Raw genomic sequence first — 16,858 nt, forward strand, 5'->3', positions numbered from 1 at the left:
AAAAATAACTTTAATAGAGTTAGTAGTATCTATAAGCTCTAGTTTCTATTTCTTAAAGACTTTTATAATTACTATAAGCTCTTTATTATAAATAGTATAATTATACTTAGTAGATAATATCTTTATTAAGATAAACGTAATAGACTTAAAAACGCTATCTATTTAGACCTATAATAGTATAGTAGTAGTAATAGTGTTAGAGGCGTTAGTCTCTAGCTACGTTTCTAAGTTAAAGTTAAAGTATACTAAGACTAGTGTAATAGTAAAAGTATACTTTAGTTTCTTAAAAGCTTTATACGTAGAAGAACTTTATATAATAGAGAAGTTTACCTATATATTACTATTTATTATACTATATATTAAGTTAGTAAAGAGTTTTAAGATATATAAGAAACTAACTATAAAGTGTTAATAGAAGTTAGTAAACTTAAGAAAAGTCTAGAGCTTCTTTAATAATATTAGAAGTTTCTAGTTTAAAATAAACTTTACTTTAGCTAGATTTATTTTAATACTATCTAATATAAAAATAAAGTTTAAATACTTTACTTCTTAGATAGTAAATTTACTTTTATTAATATCTAAGTGTAGACTAGCTTTACTAAGTTTATAAATAACCTTTTAGATATATCTCTTATAGTTCTTTAAAGTCTAACTATAGACTAGAATATTATTAAAGTAGATAGAGTAGAACTTATTAAGATACTCTTATAATACTTTATTAATATATAACTAAAAGGTTCTAGATACATTATATAGTCTAAAGAGTATAACTAGATACTTAAATAGTTTATATCTTATTAGAAAGGTAGTCTTATATTTATTACCTTTTTTAATATAGATCTTATTAAATATAGTAATAACATTAACTATAGTAAAGTACTAAACTTTAGTAAGTTTTATAAGTATCTCTTTAATTATTAGTAGTAAGTTATAGTTCTTAATAGTAATAGTATTAAGAGCTTAGTAATTAATATAAATATAAAGTCTACTTCTAGACTTCTTTATAATAAGTACTAGTAAGACGTACTTAGACTTACTTTTATAAATCTTTTCTTAGGTATTTATATCTTAAATATAAGCCTTAACTATAAAGTCTTTATTATAACTAAGTTTATATATTCTAGTAGAGAAATACTTAGAGCCTAGAATAATATTAATACTATAATTAACTATACTATAGTAGATAGATAGTAGTGTAGACTTTAGGTTAGAATTAAACTAATAAGCTATATTATAAAGCTATTTAGAGAGCTTATATAGAACTTTAGCGTAGATTCTAGCTAGAAGATTAAGCTTATTATAGAACTTTTTAATATCTTTCTATAATAGTATATTAAATTTAATAGAGAAGAGTAAAGTAAATATACGCTAAATATATTTACGCTTATTCTTCTTAGTATTATTATACTCTAAGTATTTAAAGTTATAGAGATATATTTATATAATTTTATAGTTATTATATATAGCTATCTTAGTAGTAGTATTACTAAAGATATATATAATATCTATAAGTGCGTATATAGAGTTAGACTTCTATAGCGTAGCTCTATAATATTAGTAGTAAAAGCTATAAATCTAGATAAAAAGCCTATATACTAAATAGTTAGCGTAATAGTACTTACTATTAAATAGTATAGTGTAGTCTCTTTAGTTAATATAAGAGTTATACTTCTTAAGCTATAGAAGACCTAGAATAAAGTTATAGACATTTATATTAATCTAATAGAATAGTTCTTTAGAAGTATAGTTACTATAAGTAATATTAATAAAAATACTATAAGTAATAGTTTAGATAATAACGCTTCTATTGCTAAGTTATAGCTATAATAGCTACTTTAACTTAAATATTTATAAGTTATTTTATTACGTAAATAATATTAATATATAGTTACTAGTTATACTAGAGTTTATTAATTCTTCTATATTAATAATAGTACTAGAGAGTAACGTAACGCTATACTTAAATATAAACTACTAGCTCTAGACTAGCTATTTACTCTTAACTACTATATTAGCGCTAAGTATTATATCTCTTCTAGTACTATTATTCTTATATATCTACTTCTCTAAGTATTATATATAGACCTATAGAATCTTAGCGTTATACTCTAGTAAGTAGAGTATTAGTATAGATAGAAGTTTAGAGAATAGTACTTTAGTAAAGATATTATAAAGTATATTAAAGTAAGTAAATACTATATAGAAATATAGAGTAACTAGTAGAGAAGCTAGTGTATATATATTATTATTCTTCTTCTTCTTCTATCTCTAGTAGTAACTATTACTAAAGATATCTAGTTTTCTAAGTCTATAGTATTCTTAACTAATACCTATAAGATAGTATTAGTAAGAGTAGCTTATAGAGCTAGAATCTTAGATATAGTAATAATAGAGCTATTCTTATAAGAGAATAAAGCGTTACTATTACTAGCGTAATAGTTCTTACTATTAATATTATAAGTACTACTATACTTAAAGTACTTATCTTACTTAGAGAGAATAGCTAACTAGGTCTTAGTGCGTCTATAGTTAGCGCGTATACCTACTAAGTAACTACTACTAGTAGTAGCGCTTATAGCACTATTACTACTATATATACTATATATAGTATTAGAGTCTAAGATATTACCTCTAGTTAAGTAGAGAAACTATACTTAAGTATAATAGTTATAAACAAACTAGTTCTACGTATTACTAATATAGTACTAGATAGAAGCGTTATATTTATACTTTATAAAGTAGATAGTATATTAAATAAGCTTTTAGTTAGCTATATTAATAGGTATAACTACTAAAGTAAAGTGTCTAATCTAAGCGTTAAAAGCCTTACTATTCTTTTACTTAAGAGTACTATTATATAGTACTATAGTAGTATTACTAAGAGTATCTATAGTATTAAAGATATAGTTAAGATTTTTAAAAATCTCTTAGATATTAATAAACTAGATATAATAGTTTATAGAGGCCTAGTACTTAACCTATTATATAGCTAAGCTATAAAGATAATTAATAATATAGTCTATTTAGTTCTTAATAGTAGTATAGATATTAGTCTTATTAAAAAAGTTTTATATAAAGTAACACTAATACTTATATTTAGAGGCGTTACTACTAGAGTTACTATAGAAAATCTTAATATTCTTAAGCTTTACGCTTATAGTAGTAAAGTTCTTAGAGACTAAGTGTATAGGCTAGAGAATCTATAGAGGTAAAGCTAAAAAGTTACTACTATATTCTATAAAAGAATTAGAGTATATAGATAAAGCTAGTAGAAAACTAGTAGTAGTAGTAGAGTAGAGCTACTACTATCTAAGAGGCTAGCTAGTACTATTAAGATAAGTATAACTACTAGTAGCGCTACTATCTAGGTTAATACTACTATTAGTAGAAATCTTAGTATATTACTATAACTAGTTCTTTTTATTAGTAAGCTTAGAGATATAAGTCTAAAAATAGATATTAAAGTTACGTAATACCTTTATCTTATTATTAATAACTTTAATATAGATAGTATAGTTATTCTTTATCTTTATTATATAAATATACTTCTTAGTAAAAGCTTTAAGCTTAATATTAGTAGTAGCCTTAACCTAGATCTTAGCGCGTTTAATATAGGTAGTAAGTTTATTCTTCTAAAGATAAGCGTTATTATAAAGTTATTTAAGCTTTTTATTATAAGTAATATAGTTATTTATAATATTAATAAAGTAGCTAAAGATAGCGTTTAGATATTTATTAATAGCTTTCTTAAGCTAGTTAGATATATAGATATTATAAAGACACTTCTCTTTACTATTTTTATAGATATTATAGAAGTAGATATATATAGTGTTAGTCTTCTTATTATAGATAATAAAGAGAATAGTTTAGCTCTTAAACTTAAGCGTAGCCTAAAGAGACTATTAGTGTAAGTTATAATAATATTAGAAATTATAAGCGTTAGTATTATTACTACTACTACTACTTTTACTTTTACTATTTTTAAAGTATACTCTATAAGCGCGCTAATACTTAGTAAAAGTAGTAGCTTACTAATAATAGAAGCTAGCTTTTTTATTATTAGTAAAGTTAAAGTTATTCTTAAAGTTACTAAGGCTATTATTAAAGTTTTAGTTAATATTTAGCTAGGTCTAAGTATTAGTAGAATTAATAAACTTACTACTACTACTACTACTACTAGTAGAGTTCTTAGTATTCTAAACTATATCTTATAGTGTAGAGATATAGAATATAAAGCTACTATAACTAGTTAGTATTACACGCTTATTAGATAAGCTATAGTAACCTATTAGTATTATACGCTAAAAGTATTAGTTAATATTACTTTATAACTATAATATAATTTACGTATAAGTTATTAGACTTATTTTAAAAAGAAGCTTATATAATATAAAAGATATAATTAGATAGGTATATAATAGAATATAAGCTATTAAGTAAAATATAAAGATATAGAAACTTTTATATTCTAGAGCTAGCGCTAGTCTAACCTAATTAGGCTAGGCTAGTTACGTAATAACGTAATTAGGTAAGTATAAATAGAACTATAATAATTATACGTTATTATTAAAGTTATACTAATATAGATAGTTAAAGTTTATATATAACTCTAAGTAGACTATATAAGTATTTTATAGTATATTAAAAATACTAAGTCTATATATATTATCTTTCTATCTACTCTTTAGTGTTAGTACTTTTATATCTACTTTATAATAAATAGACTTACTATATAATATCTAGCGCTTCTATTTACTAATTACTAGTCTTAGTATTATTATTACTATAGCGTACGCTTACGTTACGTCTACTACCTACTATAGTAAGCTTATACTAGGTATTATAGGTTACTTCTACCTACTTAAAGTATACTTTATTTTAGCGTAATAAATTAATACTTATAATACTTTATAGTATATCTATATATAGCGTATCTATTATTCTTTTATTAACACTACTATATTAAATACGTAGATTTAGTTTTTTAGGTCTATATAATACTATATAAATTACTTTATTTATATTATTATAATATCTACGTAAGTTACTTTATTTATATTATTATAATATATATATTAGTTACTTTATTTATACTTTTATAATATTTATATTATTATCTTACTTAAACTTATAAGCTATTTTTACTAGTTATCTAATCTATACTTTTATAACGCTTATAAAGTTTATATTTTTTTTATTTCTACTTTACTAGTATAGGTTATCTAACCTCTATTACTATATTATTATATATATTACTATATCTTCTTTACTTTATTTTAACTATATATTTTTCTATTTATATTATTATAGTATATATATTAATACTTTATTTATCTTATCTAACGCTAGCTTACCTAGCGTATAAGATTAGAGAATACTAATAGTCTTACTAAGATAATTATATTATATCTTACTTTATAGAAAACTAAGAGTAAGTATACTATATTTCTAAAGAATAACTTAATCTACTATAATAGAGTATTAGAAAAACTATATATATAGTTTTTTCTTATAAGTTATCTTAACTATATAGATTATTATATCTATTTTATCTAACTATATATATAAAGTACTTTTACACTATCTTCTCTAATTTTTAATTTTCTATTACGCTTTTCTCTATAGTTAGCTTATACTTCTACTATACTTATTCTTTAACTCTACTTAGCTTTTATTAAATATTAAATTTTATTTTATTACTAATTTTCTTTACTAGAGCTTACTAGAATAAATAAATTTAGTAATAATAGTTTTTACTAAAGTTTAGTAGTCTAATTATTATATTTTAAAGTGTTTATACTTATATTCTTTTTATCTTTCTTCTCTAAACTATTATTCTTATCTTTACTCTTATTTATTTTATAAATCTTACTATAAGCTATATTTATTACTATTTTAATACTTAGTATAGCTTTTTTAGAAATTAGTACTTCTTTAATACTCTTTAGGCCTAGCTACTCTTCTAATGCTTAACTAGCTTTATATATATTAGACTTTTTCTTTCTTACTAGCTAAAGAAATAGATCTAACTTACCTACGTGTAATACGTGTTTAAACTATTAGTTTAATATTTCTTTATATAGAATAAGAAGTAAACTACTCTAACCTAAGTTCTATATAATTATATACTACTATATTACTAGTTTAAGTCTTATATAAAATACTTTATAGTCTACTCTAGATAGTAAATAGTAAACTAGCTAAATAAGTTTTATAATAGCTTTACTCTATACTTAGCTTTTACTATAATAGTTACGTATAATATCTCTACTAGCGCGCTTATCTTCTAGTTAGATCTACTCTATTTTACGTACGTATACTTATCTAAGTAATACTATTACCTATTATATACTAATATAAATAGCTACTATTACTATCTTATACTTTATATATATATTCTACGTAAAGTAGAAGTCTTAGTTTACTTTATCTTCTAGTAAACCTCTAGATAATATAGCTATAACTATCTAGAATTACTTAAAACTCTAATAATTACTAAATTATCTAATAAATAAAGTATCTTATTAGCGCTAGTTTTAAAAAAACTATTAAGTATTATACTATAAACTAACTATATTAGAATTCTAACTTTTATATCTAAAGGCTATAAAAACTAGTTAAAGCGTTTATACTACACTAGACTTAAAATAGTATAGCGTATAGTAAAAGACTTTACTCTACTAGTAAAAAGCTTCTAAATTATAGTATTAGGCTATATAATAATATTATAATAAGCTATAAAAAGGCTCTAAATAATACTATATAGCGTAAAGCTTTAGTAAAAGACTTCTACGTTCTAGTAAAAGATAGATAGAATATACTAAAAAGCTATACTAAAAAGCTATATTAAAAGACTATATTAGAAAACTATTATATCTAAGTAAAAGGTGTTTAAGGTATAGCTGCGCTGCGTAATAAAGAACGTAATAGTAACTAATAATCTAATAGTCTACCTAAAAAGGTACTAGTAAAAGGCTTATTACGTATAGGTTTTCTTTTATATAATATAGTAAATCTCTCTTCTATCTAAGAAGCTAGATATATAATATTATATATAGTCTATTCTATTCTAGAGATATATAAAGTAGCTATTTTATATCTATTATCTCTTATCTTAGATAACTCTAGGCTTAGATAGTCTAACCTATCTACTTAAATAAAAGCTTAGAGTCTAAGTTAGGTCTATTCTACTTCTATAGTTCTATATACTATAATATATTATTACTAGTAACGCTAGTCTTATTAGTATTATCTACTTATATTCTTTAGTTTATAATCTTTATAGTCTATTCTATAGCGCTAGCTTATATAGCGCTCTATTAACTACGCTATACTAGTTCTAATAATAGTACTTATATTATAGCTTATTACTTCTTATTCTTTATATATATTATATTTTTAAGTCTACTCTACATAGTATATATTACGTATAACGTTATATTATAAAGCACTTTTTATTACGTAGTTATCTTCTTTAGTTTTTATTTATACTCTACTCTTTACTTTTATTACTATTACTAGCTACGTCTATACTATCTATACTTCTATAATTATCTAAATTACGTACCTCTACTATTTAAAAAAACTATAACCTATTCTCTACTAGCTCTATTAGTAACTCTACTAGATAGTTTTCTAAGTTACTTTTATAGATTACCTTAAGAAATAGCTACTTAGAAGAGAGTTTCTTTTATATATAGCTTATAAGTAATAGTTCTACTACTTTATAAAGACTACTAACGTTATTATTATATTAGGTAACTATCTCTATCTAGTTTTCTAGTCTTAGAATTAGCTTCTACTTTATAAATAAATTTAGAATAGACGCTTTTAGTAGTAGTATAAAGATACTAGAACTAAACTTTTACTTTAGTATCTACTAACGCTTTCTATATTCTAAGTACTAGTTCTAGTTATAATACTTAGCTATATACTTAACTTATATTAACTTCTTATCTACGTTACTACTAATCTTATAAAAGAGTTATTCTCTAGTAACTATTACTACGCTCTACTCTCTTATACTTATAAGCTTTCTTTATCTTTTTAGAATATTCTCTAGCTATTTATATTCTAAGTAAAGAGTAGATATTACCTATTAATACTATATATTACTTATAATTCTTATAGTTTTACTATAATATATAGTTACTAGTAGCGTATAAAAACTCTATATCTTACTAGTAGACAGCGCTTCTTTAGAATACCTACTCTCTTACTATAAAAGAATAAGCTTACTAGCTTATAAATTAGAAATAACGTCTATTCTCTATATTATTTATAGCTCTACTCTATATACTAGAGCTAGTACTATAGTATTTATAGTTATAAATAGTTATTTTCTACTTCTAGCTACTTCTCTTTATATTTCTAATACTACTTTTTATTTTCTTAAACTTTCTACTATTATAACTATCTTTACGTAGTTTATTATTTTAGCTACTTTACTTACGCTAATCTTTTCTAACTATCTTATAAAGTTATAGTACTTAATCTTATAGTCTAAATATATAATCTTATTCTATTATACTACTACTAAGTCTTACGTACTAGTAATAGTTTCTACTAGCGCGTAGTCTAACTATTTCTTTAATTATTAATTAACTTACTTTATTATTATTTTCTTTCTTATTTACTTTAATAGCTAATCTAACTTTTTCTTATTAGATAAAGTGTCTTTATTTAACTATAGATTATTATAGATATAGTTAATAAACTATACTAAGCGCTTTTTTGCAACGCGCTAATAGAGCTACTATATAGTATTCTCTAGTATACGCGCAATAAATAACTATATACTTTCTACTATATCTAGAAGAATATAATAGACTACGTTGTCTAGTTCTATATATTAGTAAGTTTCTTATACTATTTTACTTATATCTTTATTCTTCTAGAGCGTATTAGGTATAATTTCTAGTTCTTTAGTTACTATTATATAGTTTTTACTATTCTTATCTTAAACTCTAGAAGCTTTAGATAAAAATAGAGATATAAACTATTTTTATTTAGCGTAACGTAGTAGTAGATCTCTTTAGTTTAAATACTACTTTTATACGTCTATTTAGTCTATAGATTTAGAAATATATAAGAATAAAAACTCTTTTTAAACTTTTTTTCTTTCTCTATTTTATTTTATCTTAATCTACTACTATATTCTTACCTATATCTATTTATTAGTATATCTCTTTTTAACTATACCTTCTAAATTAATATAACTAATAAGCTTATTATTTACCTAACGCACTAGTATATTATACTCTCTAAAGCTATTAAGAAGCACCTCTAGAGATATTATTCTAAGAATATCTAATCTAAGAATTATACTATTATATAGTAGAAGGCACTAGACTTTATCTATATATCTAGCTTTAAGAAAGACTATATAGATTTCTTCTTTATAAAGCTAGATAGCTCTTTTTTTAACTTTATTTAGTATCTTTCTATATATCTAGTGCTAGTGTATACTATCTATTCTAATTCTACCTATATCTACTCTAAGAAGAGTAGAGACTATAATATAAAGAATTATCTATACTTTTAACACTAGATAAGTTTTAGTATTAACTCTACTATAGTGTTTAACTTCTAAATAGTTATTTAAAATACTTATACTTAGCGTTACTTCTAGAGTATTCTAAGTAAAGTTAATAGTCTAAATCTATTACGCTACTTTAAGATTCTTTTCTTTCTTTTATTACGTAAGAATAATACGCGTTAATTTAGTAGTGCCTCTAACTCTAGGTTATCTATTACGCCTACTACCTTAGCTTATATTAAATCTTTACTAGATAGAGATAATACTACTTATTATCTTACTATATAGTTTATATTTACTAATATATTTATAGAATAGTAGTAGAAGAACTAGCTAGATACTATACTCTATAGACCTACTATTAAGACTAGCCTCTAGCTTAGTAGTACTAAGTTTCTTAATATACTTTCTATAAGCTAGAATAAAAAACTTACTACTATTACTACCTCTACTAAAAAAAGTAAGTTTATACTTTTCTTTCTCTATAATTATACTAAGAGTATAGTATATATATAGTAGAATACTACTTTACGTGTTTTATAGTATACGCGTATCTAAGTAATATAAAAAAATACTTATTATATTCTACTCTACCTACTTAAAGCCTACTAGAACCTTTTTATATTATATATATTACTACTATAAAAAATCTTTATATTCTTTTTCTATACTTTTATTAATAGCTAACTTTATTCTTTATAACTTACTATATACTCTAATTAGTAGAAGACTTAGAATAGTATTATTACTATATTACGTAACTACTATAGCGTCTACTCTATAGTATATATAAACTATACGTATACTATACTAGACTTTATAAAGAACTTCTATTATTACTTCTAGCTATCTTTTATTATATAGATATATATTAGTAATAAATTTAAGTCTTCTTTTATTATTATAACTAGCTTTCTTATTCTTTCTAAAGAAAAGTATACTTTATATAAAGTCTATAACTTTACTATAAACGTTATAGCTCTTAAGAAGATAGTCTAACTTATAAGTATCTAATATTTTTATAAATATTTTACTTAGTCTACTTTAAATATAACGTAAGTCTTACTTAATAATACTATAATAGAGAAGAAAGCGCTTAATAATACTATAATAGAGAAGAAAGCGCTTAAGTTTATTAATAAGCCTACTTCTTCTAAAGTATCTTATACTAATATAAAAGAAATAAATTACGTCTTAGCTATATTATTCTAGTAGTAGATATAGAATTACTTTATAATAGAGTTTAATATTCTAATAGGCGTACTTATCTACACTACGCGTATTCTAAGTAACTTCTATTATAGTAATAACTTAGATACTTTTATTAGTTAGAATAGTAAAGAGATTATACTAAAAGAGTTTTACACTATACTTAATTTCTTTAGTAATATAGTTTATAATATAGAGGTTAAAGCGTCTACTCTTTTATACTAATTAGCCTCTATACTAATATTAGACTAACTACTATCTATACTCTAGAAGTAGCTTATAGAAAATTCTAGAGATAAAATAGTAGGCTATAGCCTCTTTTCTTGCGAGTCTACACTACTTAAAGTAGAAGCTAACTTTATTAAGAACTAGTACTTAGCTACTATATAATAGAGCTAGAAAGTACTTATTATAAATCTTATTAACTCTTATTAAATTAAGTAGTACTATAACCTTATCTAACGCTTTCTTAATCTACTTCTTAGCTTAGTTTATTTTACTAGTAGATAACTAGTATAAAGCACTAAACTTCTTAGTATTTACTATAAAAATCTATCTAATAGTATACTTTGTAACGTGTTTCTCTATAATAGTCTTATTACTATTATTTTCTAATATTATAAAAGGTATAACTATAATAAGTCTATTAAGATTATCTATTAATTTTTACCTAAAGTAGTTAGTTATTTACTTATATAGTACCTTTAGCTTATTTATTCTTTCTATACGCTTATTCTCTTTCTTACTTTAGATAATATTTAGAATCTTTACTTATAATAGGCTATAAGTAGTCTACTTTAGCCTAATATTAAAAGTAAGTAGTTTATTACCTTCTAGCGCCTTTATATAGTTATTACTATATATATAAAGAAATATATAGATATATAAATTAATATTAGTACTATATACTATCTTATTATTACTTTTAGAAGAAAAGTAGATAGTAAATACGCTAAGTTAATCTAAGAGAATGTTAATAAAATAGTAAATAACTAAGAGGCTAAAAATTATAAAATATAAGCTAGGCACTTAGTAAGAATAGAGGCTATTATCTACTTCTAAAGTATTATTATAGTATTTAATAAAAAGTTTAAGAATACTTATAGATAGTATAAAGTATCTATAAAATAGTATAAGGCTCTTAGATTTTTTAATAATAATAAATTAGATAATATTATTAGAGACCTATTTACTCTCTTAGCTAACTATATAGAATATAATATACTATAGTTATAGCTACTTCTTTACGTAAACTTTAGCTCTAACGCTAAGTTCTACTCTAGATAAAAGGCTGTTATTTACGCTATTATATATAGTAATACTATTATTACTTATATTATAGGTATAGATACTAGTAAGAGTCTTATATTTCTTTTTCTCTATTATTAGTATTACTATAGCTAAAGTATAATTATTATCTCTCTTACTACGTTATAATAGAACCTTATAGCCTAGTGTAAAAAGTATTCTATCTCTACTATAGTTTAGTAGAATAGCTATTATAATAAATTAGCTTCTATTATTCTTACTACGCTAGAGTATTTTAGTAAACTAGCCTTTATAGATATATTACACTACTTATAATATATAACTAAGCGTCTACTAGAGAGAATTATTATAGATAAGTTTTACTATATACTTCTAAAGAACTATAAGTACTAGTGTTACTTTCTTAAACTAGATAAAATTACTCTTTTTAGCGTATAACTAACCTTTCTATCTATAACTATTTCTATCTACTACTAGGCTACTACTTTTTAACATATATATCTATCTTTCTAAACTATTCTATTTTATAAGTTTACTAACTATTCTAAGTTATTATAGTAACTTTACTTAGTTTAACTTAATAAAAAGAATAATTAGTCTATACTAGCTAAGTCTATCTATAGATAGGTAAAGAAGCTTAGAAAAACTTTAGTATACGTTTTACTTATAGAGAAAGTCTATAGTCTTAGTTAAGCCTTAGGTTATAATATATATATAGCTAAGATATTAATAGACCTACGTTAGTATATATAAGTATTATTTTCTATAAGCACTAATAGTATTCTTATTACTATATCTATATTTCTAGTAGGCATTAATATTAATAATATCTAATATATCTTATAGGTTAGATTATCTAACTACCTTATTAACTTAGTATAGAGTAGTAGATAAGCTAGTTATAACAAAAGGCCTACTATTATTTATATTCTTTATTTCTTTACTCTATTAAGTTACTATTACTATAAAGCCTCTAACACTAATTACGTAACTATTAATATATTTATATAACTAAATATAAAATATTCTATATATTACTATAGCGTTCTAGTAGAGTACTTTAATAGTTCTATTAATTAGCACTTCTATTAAAAGAAGAAAGAATTATATAATATTTACTATAATTACTAGAAGAACGCTATACTAGCGTCTTCTACTTCTAAGCCTACTATTATATTTTTACTTTCTACTTCTATAGTAATCTAAACTAAGCGCTAGATAGATAAGAAATTTATATTACTTAGCAAAGATTCTCTTATGTTGTCTTTCTACGCCTATAAACTCTCTAGTAGCTATCTCTACTAGTAAAGCCTATATAACACTAACTATAGTTATTCTATTAGATTCTCTAGTATTTTTTATATCTATCTTTCTAGTCTACGTAAAAAGCGCGTTATGTCTACTTTCTCTACTACTTATACTACGCTTAGTTATTCTATAGCTATAACTAGTTCTACTACTAACTTTTTAGAATACTACTATTATATTATAAAGTAATAGTAGAAGTTAGTATTTAACTATGCTACTATATTATAGAAGAATAGAGATTATACCTATCTTTTTAATAAAGAGTTCTCTACTACGTAGTAATTCTAAATTAATATATATACGCTTTACTTTACTAATAGTCTAGATTACCTCTATATATGCTATAACTAGCGCCTTATTAGAGAGCTTATAAGACACTACTAAACTAGTAAGATAGAAGAGAAATAGAGAAAGAGTATATATTTTTAGTATATAATACTAATAAACTTCTATCTAAAGTATACTAATATAAGTAACTATGTAGATTAGTACGCTATTATAGATATATAGATTATACTATAGAAATACGCTAGTATATAGCGTAAATAGATACGCTATATATAATAAGTTAGGCTATTATTTAACTTAGAAAACGCTATAAACTTTTAGATATATTTTAGTAAAATAGTTTACTATAAAAATAACTATAAGATTAATTATCTATTACTAGATTTAAACTAGATTACGTATACGTTCTTTCTAAATAGATATAACCTCTAGCTCTTATTAGCTAATAAGCCTAGTATACTCTAACTATTATTCTTATCTTTTTATTTTTCTATAGCTACTATACTATTTTAAGCTATCTATAGTTATAGTTTATACTATTTATACTAATACTCTTTTACTACTTTTATAAATATAGTTTATTTTACTTATAAAAGCTTACGTTTAGATAGATACACGTAGTAAAGTTAACTTAAGTTATTTCTAAAAAGTTTATATCTACGTTTAACGTATTAAGTAAAAATAGATAGAAAGAGCTTATCTACTATTATCTCTAATATAACGCTCTTAGTGTTATAAGATAGTATTTATCTAAGAGTCTATTCTAGACTAGTTTCTTTTATATAAATAAGGCTAGGCGCTATTAGCTATATATTAACTACTATTATAAAACTCTATAAGTAGATAGACTTTTTATAGAAAGTAGTCTATTCTCTACTAGAGCACTATAGTAAATACGTTACTATAGCTTAATTTATAAGAGTAAGCGTCTTTTTAAAGGCGTAAGATTCTTAATACTTTAATACGTAGTATATATAGTAGATAATTATATCTTACTTTACTATATTTAGCTAGTATAGTTATTTATATTTTTACTACTAAGATTATCTATTTATCTCTACTTTTATTTTATATATATCTAGTATACTCTATAGCTTTATTTTCTCTACTTTCTCTTTTACTTATTATACTTTTTATAGCTTAGTATTCTATAAGCACTATACTAGCGCTTCTACTAGCGCTTTACACTAGTAAACGTTATTATATAGCTAGTATTTATCTATTCTTTTAGTATTCTCTTTTTCTTTTATAGTATCTTTTCTTACTATACTTTTACTTTATAGTATCTACTAAACTACTTTCTTTATCTAATACTTTTAGAAGCTTTTTATCTTTATAGCGTCTACTTCTTACTTTTACTTAGTCTATTCTAGTCTATAACTTTATAGATATTAACTTTACTCTTCTCTTACTAGATTTTCTAGTAGTCTATCTACGCCTACCTTATTATATATACTACTTCTACTATTATTATAGTTTTTTTCTTTTCTATTATTCTACTATCTACCTAGCTACTAGTATACGTTTAAGAAAACTTTATTAAGAATAATTTAGAAGATAGCACTAGTAACGTAGAGTCTATTACGCGTATACTAGTTATTAGATTATTTCTTCTCTATTTTTATACTACTACTAGACCTTATAGATTAGAGAAGATCTACACTATTTAGTTCTAGATTACTTTATTACTATATTTTAGAGTTAGCGCTAACTAGTTATAAACTAAAGCTAATAAGCTATAACTCTTTTATAATTATATTATAGCGTACGTAAAGTAATATAGCTATCTACCTAGCTACTATATATTATTAGTTAAACTAATTCTTATATAAACGCGTACTATAATATATTAAGATAGTAATACTATTATTAACTTTACTTCTATCTACACTAAAGAGTAGACTACTATCTACTAGGTAGCCTATTTTATCTTTTTTATATAAAATACGTTATTTAATTCTATAAATCTATACTTTTTCTATTAATATATTCTAGCTTAGTTTTATAATAACTATATTTATAGTATCTTTATATATTTTTATAAAAAGAATATAAACTAGATATTATAGTGTAAGTGTAGAGATAAGGCTAAGTAGAACGCTACTATAGTAAGCTTTTCTACTCTCTTTCTTATCTTATCTAAGCTATCTTTTTATATACTAAACACTTCTACTTACTCTTAATATATTATTAATATATATTCTAACTTTATTTACTTTACTAGTGTATATAAACTTATAACTATAAAAGATACTAATATTACTAAGAACTCTATCTACGCGTTATTTTATCTTATAGAAGATAGCTTAAACGCTAGGCCTATACTAATTAGTTCTAAGTATCTTACGTATATTAACTATAATATCTTTATAAACTAGATTAATAATAGTATAATTAATATAAAAAACTATAGTATAGATTTTATTATCTAATAAATTCTTACTCTAAAAGTAGAGTTATCTAAGATAGTATAGATTATAATTAAGAATCTCTAGGTATCTACTAAAGACTATAATATCTAGTTTATTAAATACCTCTAGGCTCTTATTACTACTAGTAAAGAGCTTCTAAATTCTACTACTAGACCTCTATCTACTATAGCTAAGAATACTAAAAACTTTAAAGCCTATTACTATTATATTCTAAGAAGAGCTACTAGCTACACTAAGAGCGCTATTCTACTTAGTAAGATAATAAAAATAGCTATCTTTACTACTAGATTAGACTTAAGTAATAATAGTAAATTTATATTTCTAATTAACTACGTAACTTATATAATTACCTAAGAAGATAATAAGCGCTCTAATTAGAAAGATAATTTAGAAAGTACTAGTATTACTAGATAGTTTTACTTTTTTATTTCTATAGACTTAAGTAATAAAGTCTAGTATAACTAGTAGAAGTACGCGCTAGCTGCCTTTACTTTATAGATAGTTTTAGCTAATGTATACTAGAAGGCGCTTACTATACTTTATATCTAATAGTATTTCTAGCCTATTATTTCTAGTTAGACTAGCTTATTATTATTATAGATATAGATAGTTTCTACTATAAAAGCGCTAAGAATACTTCTTTACTATCTAGTAACTAGTAAAGATAAGCGTAGTATTTTAATAGATTAGAGTACTAGCCTAGATAAATCTAGTACTACTACTACTATTCTAATTAGAGTAAGTACCTCTTCTTTTTCTTCTTTCTATAGTCTATAGTATCTACTAGTATAGAGTAGGCTCTATAGTCTATCTC

Source organism: Alternaria triticimaculans (genome assembly GCF_023758025.1).
Source record: "Alternaria triticimaculans strain BMP 0046 chromosome Unknown scaffold_1, whole genome shotgun sequence".
Classification (NCBI taxonomy): domain Eukaryota; kingdom Fungi; phylum Ascomycota; class Dothideomycetes; order Pleosporales; family Pleosporaceae; genus Alternaria; species Alternaria triticimaculans.